Source organism: Mustela nivalis (assembly GCF_964662115.1).
Source record: "Mustela nivalis genome assembly, contig: HAP1_SCAFFOLD_2036, whole genome shotgun sequence".
Taxonomy (NCBI): domain Eukaryota; kingdom Metazoa; phylum Chordata; class Mammalia; order Carnivora; family Mustelidae; genus Mustela; species Mustela nivalis.
This window is the reverse complement of record NW_028134628.1, coordinates 43,833-56,547: the sequence shown is the minus strand read 5'-3', so window position 1 is coordinate 56,547 and position 12,715 is coordinate 43,833.

The window sequence follows — 12,715 nt, the reverse complement described above, 5'->3', positions numbered from 1 at the left end:
AATTTAGTTTTATACTAATAGGAACTATGATATTTATAGCTAAAATCATTAATTTATTGGAATTCTTGGTTTCTCATATAAACCCTATGTGTATTTTCTGAATGAAGGGATGGAGGGTAAATTGAAATAAATATGCATGTTGGCTATTTTTAAAAAAATATTTCATTTATTTTTAGAGAGAGAGAGCATGAGTAGGGGATGTGTAGAGGGGGAGGGAAAAGGAGGGATAAGAATCTCAAGCAGACTCTGAGTGCAGAGCCTGACTCAGGGTTGGATCTTAAAACCTTGAGATCATGACCCGAGCTGAAACCAAGAGTAGGACACTTAACCAACTGAGCTACCCAGGCACCCCAGTTTTGGATCTTTTATATTAAAATATAGGCTAAATCACCTTGAGACTATGATGGAATTAGTTAAGTGTTTTGTAAAAAAATTTTATTTCACATACTATATCTACCTGTATATCTATGACAAATTTAGCTGTCATTTTTATTAAAATTTGTGTTCATGTAGGATAAAAATCCTTGTATTTAAAAAGGCTACTTCTTTTGAACATTTTTTTTAAGTTCTCTTAAACTTTTACTTTTTTAAATATATATTTATAAAATATAAAATAAAAAATATATATATTATATATAAAATATATGTATATATGTATATGTATATATGTATATATATGTATATATATGTGTTTGTATATATATATTTTCTCCATGTATATATGTATATATATTTTAAAAGCCAACACTGCAAACATAGAGGATTTTTAAAGCATGCATATTTTGAAATTGAGATTCAATTAAGTGGATTAACTTGACAGTTAGCTCCAGATTTCCCAAGTGAACTGAATAAAAAGTACAGTATCTCAGTACTTTTTATCCATATATACAAGTATATATTTATAAGTATAAATATACGTATATATGTATATACATATATACTTTAATATATGTGTACATTTATGCAAACTATACATAGTACCTTTATATACATTTTAGGTTGGCTCGATTTTATTATTTATGTAAATTTGAATTTTTAGTCTGAAATCGTGTATCCTTATGACCTTTCAATCCTTTGAAGGCCCTTCCTTTTCATTAAATCATAATTTGGGGCAATTGTGATGAGCTTTAGCAAAACTATATTTGATTTAATCTTCCCACTGCTATTTATAATTTTTTAAGCTATTTTACAAATAATTTGCTCATTTCAAATCTCAGTTACTATCATTTGGGCCTAAGTTTATCCAACAGAAAGAGAATTGTATCTCTGTAATTTATTAACTGGGCATTGGATCTCAATTTTCAGATTAATGAGGGGTGGCAGAATTCTTGTGTAGCAGGAATGGAGGTCAGGGAGAGAGGTGAAAGCCAGGTCATCTAGGGTCTTGAAGGCCATTAGAATGACTTCACTTATGTTCTGAGATAGTTATCTATTAAAAGGATTTGAGCAGAGGATTGAACATGTGAGGAACTCTGACATTAATTGAAGCCTCTAATAAAAAAGAAGGAAAACATTTCATACTGTAGAATTTACCAATGCTAGTCCCACCTATATACCCATTTCTTTTTGAGACTTCAGTCGATTGGGAAGCTTTGGGAAAATTCACCTACAAGGAAAGGGTAGTGGGGCTGAATTAATTAACTAAGTAACATAATACTGACTAGGCAGATAACATCTTTTTGTGTATTTAACCAAATTCATTAAACAGCCATAATGTGTACATGTTAGGAAAAGGAGATGAATCGATGTTTGTAGTGAAATTTTCCAGGTAAATAGGTTAAAGTTATATATTGTTAACATATCTTAATAGTAAGATGATTTATAAAACCAGTAACAGAAATGTCTTATTAGGCTTCTATGAGACAACTTCAAGAAGAACTGGCCAATACCCTAAAAACACTGTCTATGTCAGAGGCTTCACTGGAGGTGAAATCACGTTGTTGTACGAATTTAGAAGATGAGGTAAAAGACTTAAAGGAAAAACTGGCTCAGAGTAAGAATCAGGTATGTATGAAATGTAACATGTCAAGTTAATCTGTAGTTGGTTAAATAATATGAAGTGTTTTAGGATGCTTATTTCCATGGACCACTTCCTTCTCTTTTTCATTATAATTAATTTAGTATAATTTTAGTATCTTCACAATATACTTATTTCTTAAACTTTGACTTTCATTCTGTTATTTGTTTTATACATGTTTTTCTTATGGTAGTTACCCTTAGGAAAGTTGAAACTTATACATCATTCTTCACAGAAATTGGGACTTTTTTTCCTACTAAATAATTTTTTTAAAGACTTATTTATTTATTTATGGTGGGGGTGGTTGGAGAGGCAGAGGGAGATGGAGAGAATTTCAAGCAGACCCCTGCCCAGCAGAGAGCCCCAAGCTGGCTTGATTCCATGACCCATAAGATCATGACCTGAGATAAAATCCTGAGTTGGATGCTTGACCAACTGAGCCACCCAGGTGTGCTAAATAATGTTTTTTAAATGATCTCTCTGTTACCATCATGAGCTAAGCCATGTAAAAGCAGAAGATAATGTTTAATAGAATGTTTCAGAAAATTGTCTTATTTCTCATCTTCTTTTTTTGAATGGATACAGAATCTGTACTGATTTCAGGATAACTTGTACAGAAAAGTGATTTCACAAACCAGTTGAACTTAGGCATTTCCTTCATTTTCTTTTCCTTTTCAATATATAATAAATGCACAGAAATATTTAGATCATGTATACTATATACACCCAAAAGAGAGAATTAAGAAAATTATCTAGGCCTTGCCATTGGATTTTTTTTAAAGCTGTATTGAGATGGAATGCACATTCCATACAATTCACCCATTTAATATTTGTAGTTCAGTGTTTGGGCATATTGATAGAGTGTGCAACCATTACTGCCATCAAGTAGAACATTTTAATTACCCTGAAAAGAAACTCTTAATCCTTGCCCCCAGGCTCAAGCAACCACAAGTCTATTTCTGCCTCTATAGAGTTGCCCATTCTGAATATTTCATATATGGGGAATCACACAATGTGTGGTCCTTTATGACTAGCTTCCTTTGCTTAATGTTTTTGGGGTTCATCTGTGTCATAGCATATATCAGTGCTTCATTCCTTATTATCAAACAGTACTCCATTATGGGACAAAACCCTTGTTCATTCATCATTTGATGCACCTTTGGGTTGTTTCCACTTTTGGCCATTAATAATGCTTCTGTGAACGTTCATTTAGTTATTGTCTGGACATCTCTTTTTATTTTCCTGCCATCACATTTAATCCTCTCAGTTAATTGGGTTGATTTCACCATCTCTCAGTCCTTTTTTTTAATTAACATATAATGTATTATTTGTTTCAGGGGTACAGGTCTATGGTTCATTAGTCTTACACAATTCACAACATTCAGCATAGCATATACCCTCCCCAGTGTTCATCACCCGGCCACCCCATCCCTTGCACCTCCCTCTTCACCAGCAACCCTCAGTTTGTTTCCTGAGATTAAGTTTGTTTCCCTCCCCGGTCCCATCTTGTTTCATTTTTTCCTTTCCTACTCCCCAAACCCCCCAAGTTGCCTCTCAAATTCCTCCAATCAGAGAGCTCATATCATAATTGTCTTTCTCTGATTGACTTATTTCACTCAGCATAATACCCTCCCTCTAGTTCCATCCACGTCATTGCAAATGGCAAGATTTCATTTCTTTTGATGGCTGCATAGTAGTCCATTGTGCGTATATACCACATCTTCTTTATCCATTCATCTGTTGATGGACATCTAGGTTCTTTCCATCATTTGGCTGTTATGGACATTGCTGCTATAAACATTTGGATGCACGTGTCCCTTTGGATACCTACATTTGTATCTTTAGGGTAAATACTGAGTAGTGTGGTTGCTGGGTCATAGGGTAGCTCTATTTTCAATTTCATGAGGAACCTCCATGCTGTTTTCCAGAGTCGCTGCACCAGCTTACATTCCCACCAACAGTGTAGGAGGGTTTCCCTTTCTTTGCATCCTTGCCAACACCTGATGTTTCCTGACTTGTTAATTTTAGCCATTCTGACTAGTATGAGACGGTATCTCAGTGTAGTTTTGATTTGTATTTTCTTGATGCCAAGTGATGTTGAGCACTTTTTTTATCTGTCTGTTGGCCATTTGGGTGTCTTCTTTGCAGAAATGTCTGTTTATGTCCTTCGCCCATTTCCTGATTGGATTATTTGTTCTTTGGGTGTTGCATATGATGAGATCTTTATAGATTTTGGATACAGCCCTTTATCTGATATGTCATTTGCAAGTATCTTTTCCCATTCTGTCAGTTGTCTTTTGGTTGTGTTGACCATTTCCTTTGCTGTGCAAAAGCTTTTGCTCTTGATGAAGTCCCAATAGTTCATTTTTGCCCTTTCTCCCCTTGCTTTTGGGGAAGTTTCTAGGAAGAAATTTCTGCGGCTGAGGTCAAAGAGGTTGCCGTCTGTGTTCTCCTCAAGGATTATGATGGATTCCTGTCTCACATTGAGGTCTTTCATCTATCTGGAGTCTATTTTTGTGTGTGGTATAGGACGATGGTCCAGTTTCATTCTTCTGCTTGTGGCTGTTCAATTTTCCCAACACCATTTGTTGAAGAGACTGTCTTTTTTTCCATTGGACATTTTTTCCTGCATTGTCGAAGATTAGTTGACCATAGACTTGAGGGTCCATTTCTCGGCTCTCTATTCTTTTTCATTGATCTGTGTGTCTGTTTTTGTGCCAGTACTACACTGTCTTGATGATGACAGCTTTGTCATAGAGCTTGAAGTCTGGAATTGTGATACCTCCGGCATCAAGCCCTGCATTAGGCTCCCTGCTCAGCAGAGGGCCTGCTTCTCCCTCTTCGTCTGCAACTCCCCCTGCTTGTGTTCTCTCTGTCTGTCAAATACACAAACAAAATATTAAAAAACCCCCACAAAAACTTAATTATGTTGAGCATCTCATCTTTTTATGTGTGTTATTATCCATTTCTATATCTTCCTTATAGACTGAATCAATTATTTTGCCCATTTCTTTATTGGGTTATCTTTTCATTATTGTAAGAGTTATTTGTGTATCCTAAATACAGATCCCTTATCAGATATAAGATTTTCAAATCTTTTCTCTTATTCAGTAGCTTGACTTTTCACTTTATTGATGGTGACGTTTGAAGCAAAGACGTTTTTAATTTTGATGAAATATACTTAATCATTTTTTGTCTTTTGGTGTCATATCTAAGAAACTGTTGCCAAATCCAGTCACAAATGATACACCTATGTTTTTTTCTGAGAGTTTTATAGTTTTAGCTCTTATGTTTTGAGTTAATTTTGTATATATGTTATGAGGTAGAGTTCTAATATTATTACTTTGCATGTGGATATCCATTTGTCCTAGTACCACTTGTTAAAAAGACTATTCTTATTCCATTTAATTGTTTTATACCCTCATTGTACATCAGTTCACCATAATGTAGCATTTTCTTTTTATATGGTCAATTCTAATACAATGATCTATATGTCTATCCTTATGCCACTGTCCAATCAAATTTTATGAGACATCTTCCCTAGTCCTCTTGCAAATTACCACTCACTTATGTAATAATAAAAATCACTGTAGTAGAACTTAACCTTATTCCTGTAGACATTTTTTGCTTCTTAAAAAGGAGAATTTTACCAACTTATGCCTTGCTGACTCCACGATCCGATGAGAAGTTAGGCTCAAAAAGCTAGAGTCTTGTTTCTTTTCTCCATTCATATCTTCAGTCTCTCATTCAGTGCCTCCCATATCCATTTTCATCAAATCTTGGTTGTAGGATCTACTGTCTACTATCTACTTCATTACGTTTTATGAACTTGTTATAAAGTGTAGACTCATCCATAAATTTCACCATCTAGGAAGGAAAAGATGAACTCTGGGCCTTTAACTTTCCTGTTTTGAAATCTTGCTAATCCAAAATTGCAACTCACAATTAGATACTCTTTTGACCTGGTTCTTGTGTATAACACTGGTGTTGATCCTGTTCTCGGCACAGATCCTACATTCTCAGAAAACACAGTTGCCTTTACCCGTCTTCTTTTAGTTTAAATAGAAAGATATGTACTTTAATAGCTCAATACATAATTAATGGAATAAACATTTATTACATTATTTCAAGGATAGAGCTGTAAATTATCAGGTTTTATTTAATGGAGTTCTCAGAGACAAATACTAGATAATCAGTTTGAATAAATCCAAAGCCTGTTTGTTTTATATGGGAAAGCTTTGTGGCACAACATAAAGATGAGATGGTCTTACTTACCTCCCCACATAAATAAGCTTGGAGTAAGATAAAGGAGAAGTTATACTCAATTTAAATAAAGCCAAAGGACAGTACCTTTGGTTTTCTACTGAAAAGATTAAAAATGATTCCATAATGTTCTCTTTATTTCCTCACTGATGAAAGAAGAATAAAGATTGAGTAGTAGATTGATTAAAAACTACTCAAAGCTGTCTATTTCTTTTAGAATTTCAGTTAATGGAAATCAGGTAAAAGGTCAAATTTTGGTTACCGAACCATTTCTAGTTTTTCAGCTATTATACTTCAAATCATATCGTCTCTCTGCTTGCGAGTTTTTCTTTTCCCCTAACTTGAGGGAGAAATCTGAAAAGGTGTTCCTGCCAGTTGTAATAATTTGTAATTGATGGGAAACTTAGAAAAATATCTCAAGAGTAAAGAAGATGGTGGCAGAGTAAGAGAAGCCTAGGTTCACCTAATCCCCGAAGACTAAGAGAACAAAGTCCACTATTAGAGAGGAGGCCACACCAAAGAAGGTAGGAAGTACAGAAATGTGGTTTAGGAGAGAAACAGATCCTGGCTGCTGCAGAGGAGAGGGAGTCATGGTCATGGAGAAAAGCAGGAGGGAGACACGGGACTGTGCAAAAAGAACGCTTTCCTGTAGCCACTGGCTACACTGGAAAGTGAGAGGAGCTTAATTTCATGAGTTCTTACAACTAGGGGGGCTTAAAACCTGGAATTCTACAGGTCATTGGCCTTGGCTGTGATAGAGCTTGTAGTGCACTGTGATGCTCTTGGAGAAAAGGCAGGCAAACAACCTGGGAGCATACACCATGGAAATAATGATCTGAACAGTGTCTGGGGTATACGGTAGGGAAATTACTCACTCTTTTCAGAGCATTTCCCTGAGAGGAAGTGTTCACAGAGACAACTCTCTAGTAACAAAGGAACCAGCTGGTACCATTTCCCTCCAGTGCCCCTCAGCACAAGCACAAGAGCCACCTGAGCGAAGCAGTGCAGCTCTTACACTGGCTGCCTAATCTGCCTACACTGAGCAACATCCCCTTGCATTCCAGTGGAACTGCCCTGCTCAATCATTCTTATTGAACTGAGGAAAGCCTCAGTTCCACCACAGCAGGCCTTTCCCCCAGAAAATCAGCACAAGCCCCTGCCCACACCTCATCTGACCAGATTCAGGAGGGCCTCAGTACCAGTGGAGGTGGTGACAGGTCTTATTTCACAAGCACACCAGGGCACACCTAGGTAAAAGTTGCTACGTTCAGGCCAGGTACAAAACACTGCCCACAGAAGTGATGGAGAGCCTCTGCAGATGTCTGTCCTGAAGGATAGAGCAGCCAGAACACAACAGCAGAGTGCATGCTGCACACACTAGATATACTCCCCTAAGCACGAGACCCTGGGTGCTACATGACGTCTTCTGTCATAAGTCCATTACTTTTGGGAGCAGATGATATAACTGGCTTTTCTAACACAGAGAAGCTGGTAGAGACTTAGATAAGATGAGAAAACAGAGGATTTTATCTCAAATGAAAGAACAGGATAAAGCCACGGGTCCAGAGATTGAAGTGAGACAGATGTAAATATCACGGCTGATGGAGGATTTAAAGCAGTGATCATAGGGACACTCACTGGACTTGAGAAAAGAACGACAACATCATTGAGACCCTTACAACAGAGATGTAAGAGTTAAAAAATAATCATAGTTGAAGAGTGGAATAAATGAGTTAAGAAACACACCTAATGCAATGAACGGCAGGCTGGAAAAAACAGAGGAACAAATTAACAACTAAGAAGTCAAAGTAATGGAAAGCAATGAAGTCAAAGAAGGGGGAGAAAGAAGAATTATGCAGAGACCAGACCTAGGGAACTCAGTGACTCCATCAAATGTAATAACATTCATGTTATAGGAGTCCCAGTAGAAGAAGACAGAAAAAAGGTGTAAGAAAACTTGTTTCTAGAAATATAGCTGAAAATGTCCCTAATCTAGGGAAGACAACAGACATCAAGATCCAGGAGACACAGAAAACTATCAACATCAACAATAGTAGACTAACACCAAGACCTATTGTAATTGAATTTTCTAAATATACTGATTAAAAAAAAAAAAAAACATCTTAAAAGCAGGAAAGCAAGTCAGTAACTTCCAGGGGAAACCCCTTAAGGCTAGCAGGAACTTTTTCAGCAGAAACTTTGCAAGCCAGAAGGGAGTGGTATTATCTATTCAACGTGGTGAATGGGAAAAATCTGTAGCCAAGAATACTCTATCCAGCAAGCCTATTACTCAGAATAGGAGAGATAGAGTTTCCCAGATAAAAACTAAAGGAGTTTGTGACTACTAAACTAGCCCCACAAGAAATATTAAAGGGGACTCTTTGAGTGGAAAGAAGAGACCAAATGTGACACTATAAAGGCAGGAAACACAAAAGTAGCAAAAATGAACATTTATATAAAAAATAAGTTTAGGAACTCAGGAAAAACGGATATAAAATGTAATACTTTTCCTAAAGCATGGGGAGAAGTGAAAAGAATGGGCTCAAACTTAAAGACCAGCAGCTTAATATAGACTGCTATATGCAGAAGAGGTTATATACAAATTATATATCAAAACCCACTAATAGTGGTGCCTGTGTGGCTTAGTTGGTTAAACATCTGACTTGATTTCAGCTCAGGTCATAATCTCAGGTTTGTGAGATTGAACCATGCACTGCACTCTCTTCTGGCCATGGAGTCTGCTTAAGATTATCTTTCCCTCTCCCCACTCCACTCATGCCCTCTCAAAAAAAAAAAAAAAAAAAACCACTGATAAACACTCAAAGAGGAGAAAGAAATCCAAATATATCACTAAAGAAAACCAGTAAAACATTGAAGATACAAAAATGATCAGAGAAAATCTCCAGAAACAACCACAAAGCAAGTAGTAAAATGACAAATACATATCTATCAATAATTACTTTGGATATAAATGGGGTAAGTGCTCCAATCAAAATACATAGGATGTCAGAGTGGATTAAAAAAAAGGAAGAAGAAGAAAAAACAAAAAAAAACAAGACCCATGGTATAAGCCACTTGCAAGAGTTTTATTTTTGTCATAAGGACACCTGCAGATTGGAAGTCAGGGGATGGAAAAAACATGTATCCTGCAAATGGATATAAAAAGAAAGCCAGAATAGTAATACTTATATTGGACAAAATAGAATCTAAAAGAACGACTACAGTAAAAGACAAGAGCACTATATCATAATGAAGAGGACAATCTGACAGGAAGAAGAACTATTGTAAATATTTATGCATCCAACATGGGATCACCCATGTACATAAAACAATTAATGACTAACATAAAAGATAATAATACAATAATAGTAGGGTCCTTTAATTTTATTATATATGTTTTAAATGAAATTCATTTCTTTTATTCCCACTTGCAAAAGTATCCATGAAGACAATGTACAATTTGGATATTTTAGGAAGGAATAGAAATAATCAATAGTTGGGTACTTTAACTCACCACTTACATCAATGGACAGATCAGAAAGTCAACAAAGAAACAGTGGCTTTATATGATGCACTGGACTAGATGGACTAAGGAGATATATTCAAAATATCCATCCTTAAACAACAGAATAACACATTCTGGAACATTCTGTAGAATAGATCGCATGTTAGGCAACAAAACAAGTCTTTTTTTTAAATTTAATTTTTTTTCAGTGTTCCCAAATTCATTGTTTATGCACCGCACCCAGTGCTTCATGCAATACGTGCCCTCCATAATACCCACAAAACCGGTCTTAATAAATACAAGAAGACTGAAGTCATACCATGCACCTTTTCTGATCACAATACTATTAAATTTGAAGTCAGCCATAGGTAACAATCTGAAAGACCACAAATACATGTTGGTTAAGTAACATTCTACTAAACAATGAGTGGACCAACAAGGAAATAAGAGAATAAATTTTTTAAAATACATGGAAGCAAATGAAAATGAAAACACAATTGCCCAAACTTTTGAGATACAGTAAATATGGTTCTAAGAGGGAAGTATATAGATAGCAATGCAGGCCTACCTCAAGAAATAAGAAAAATCTACAACAACCTAACCATCACCTAAAGAAGCTAGAAAAAGAACAACAAATGAAGCCTAAAGGCAGCAGAAGGAAGGAGATAATAAAAATTAGAGCAGTAGTAGTAGTAGGTAGCTCAGTTGGTTAAGCAGCAGACTCTTGATTTCAGCTCAGGTCATGATCTCAGAGTCCTGGAATTGAACCCTGCTTTTGGCTCTGTGCTCAGCAGGGAGTCTACTTGAGGATTCTCTCTCTCCCTCTCCATTTGACCCTCTTCCCGCTTTCTCTCTCTCTCAAATACATTAAAAAAAAAACTAGAGCAGAAGTAAACACTATAGAAACCTTAAAAAGACAAAAATAGGAGAGATCAATGAAACCAGGAGCTGGTTCCTTGAAAAAATTAATAAAACCGATAAGGCTTTAGCCAGAGTTATCAGAAAGAAGAGAAAAAGGACCCCAATAAAATCACAGATGAGAGAGGAGAAATAACAATCAACACCACAGAAATGCAAACAATTATAAAATCATATTATGAACGACTATATGCCAACAATTTGGATGATGTAGAAGAAATGGATAAATTCCTAGAAACATATAAATTACCAGAACTGAAACAAGAATAGAAAATTTGAACAGACTGACAACCAGCAAAGAAATGGAATCATTAATCCAAAAACTATGAACAAACACAAGTCCAGGACCAGAGGCAAATTCTACTGAGCATTTTAAAGGAAGAGTTAGTACCTATTCTCAAACTATTCCAAAAAGTAGAAAAGGAATCTGAGAGTTTTGAAGTGGCGGGGGGGGGGGGAGGTTGGGGTACCAGGTGGTGGGTATTATAGAGGGCACAATTGCATGGAGCACTGGGTGTGGTGAAAAAATAATGAATACTGGTTTTCTGAAAATAAATTAATTAAAAAAAACCTTCAAAAAGTAGGTTTAGAAGGAATATACTTCAACATAATAAAGGTCATATATAAAAAATGCACGGGTAATGACATCCTAAATGGGGGAAAACAGAAAGAAAAACTTCTTAGGTCTTGCTTCTAGTTATGGGCGTCTTCTCATTAGCACTGTTTGTCATTATTAAATTAATCTTAGGGCCACCTCGGTGACTAAGATGGTTAAGTGTCTGCCTTCGGCTCAGGTCATGATCTCCCGGTCCTGGGATCGAGTCCTATTTCAGGCTCCCAGCTCAGCAGGGAGTCTGCTTCTCCCTCTCCTCTGCCTCTCCCCCTGCTGGTTCTCTGTCTCTCTGTATCTCTCCCAAATGAATAAATATTTTAAAATTAAAAAAAATTAATCTTACCCTTTTTTTACTTCCCACTTAAATGGAGACCAATTTCTAATATATAAATTATGTATCTTATTAACTCTTTTTGCATTCCATTTTTCTATCTGTTTGTTTTTTCTTAACAAACTCCCCAAAGTTTAGTGGCTTAAATAAATAACGTTTATTTTGTTCACAAATCTACTGTTAGGAAAAGTGTGGCTAGGACAGCTTGTTCTCTTCCCCTAGCTTCAGGTGGGGCAGCTGAAAGGCTTGGGGCTGGAACTGTTTGAAGATTTGTTCACTCACATCTGGTGGTGTTGATGCTGGCTATTGTCTAGGACTATAGTTGGGGCAGGCAGCCAAAACACTTACATGGGCACACCTAGACACTTTGTGGCCTGAATTTTCTTACAAGATGGGGGGCTAAATTCCAATCCAAAAAAGCTGCCTGAACTGCAGAGCAAGGCAGAAGCTCTATTGTCTTTTGTAACCTAGCCTTGGAATACACAGAGCATCACATTCACCATATTCTGTTAGGAGAAAGTCACAAAGGTAGGCCCATGGTCTTTTTTTTTTTTTTAATGGGATGAATATTTAAAAAAGCTATGGACACATTTTAAAAGCAGCATGATTTAACCACTGGCCACAATTTTTTGTATTCCTCCCACATGAAAAATACACTCGCCTCCCCCCTCCCATACCTCCCACAAATCTCAGTTCTTCATTGGGTTTGGGCTTGAGTCCAAGATCTTACCATCTTCATCAGGTACAGCAGGGATAAGGTGCCTGAAGTGTAGTCCCTTGAGTGCAAGTCCCCTCCATCTGAACACTTGGGAATTAAGGAAGACAGTTCTCTACCACTCAAAATGGAACACTCTGGTAACCTGTTAAGGACTCTCCCATTGAAAGAAAATGGGAGGCACACTAGTCCATAGCAGTTTTGAAACACAGCCTGAAGCATGCTGTCAGTTCTTCAGTGAGGACTTAGTCCTAACCATGGGAATGCTTCTCCATGGTTGTTTGCTTTACTTTTTGAGCTCTCGGTTCTGTCCTTTTCATGAGGAATGACCTGCTTTTTCAGCCTTCTTCCTC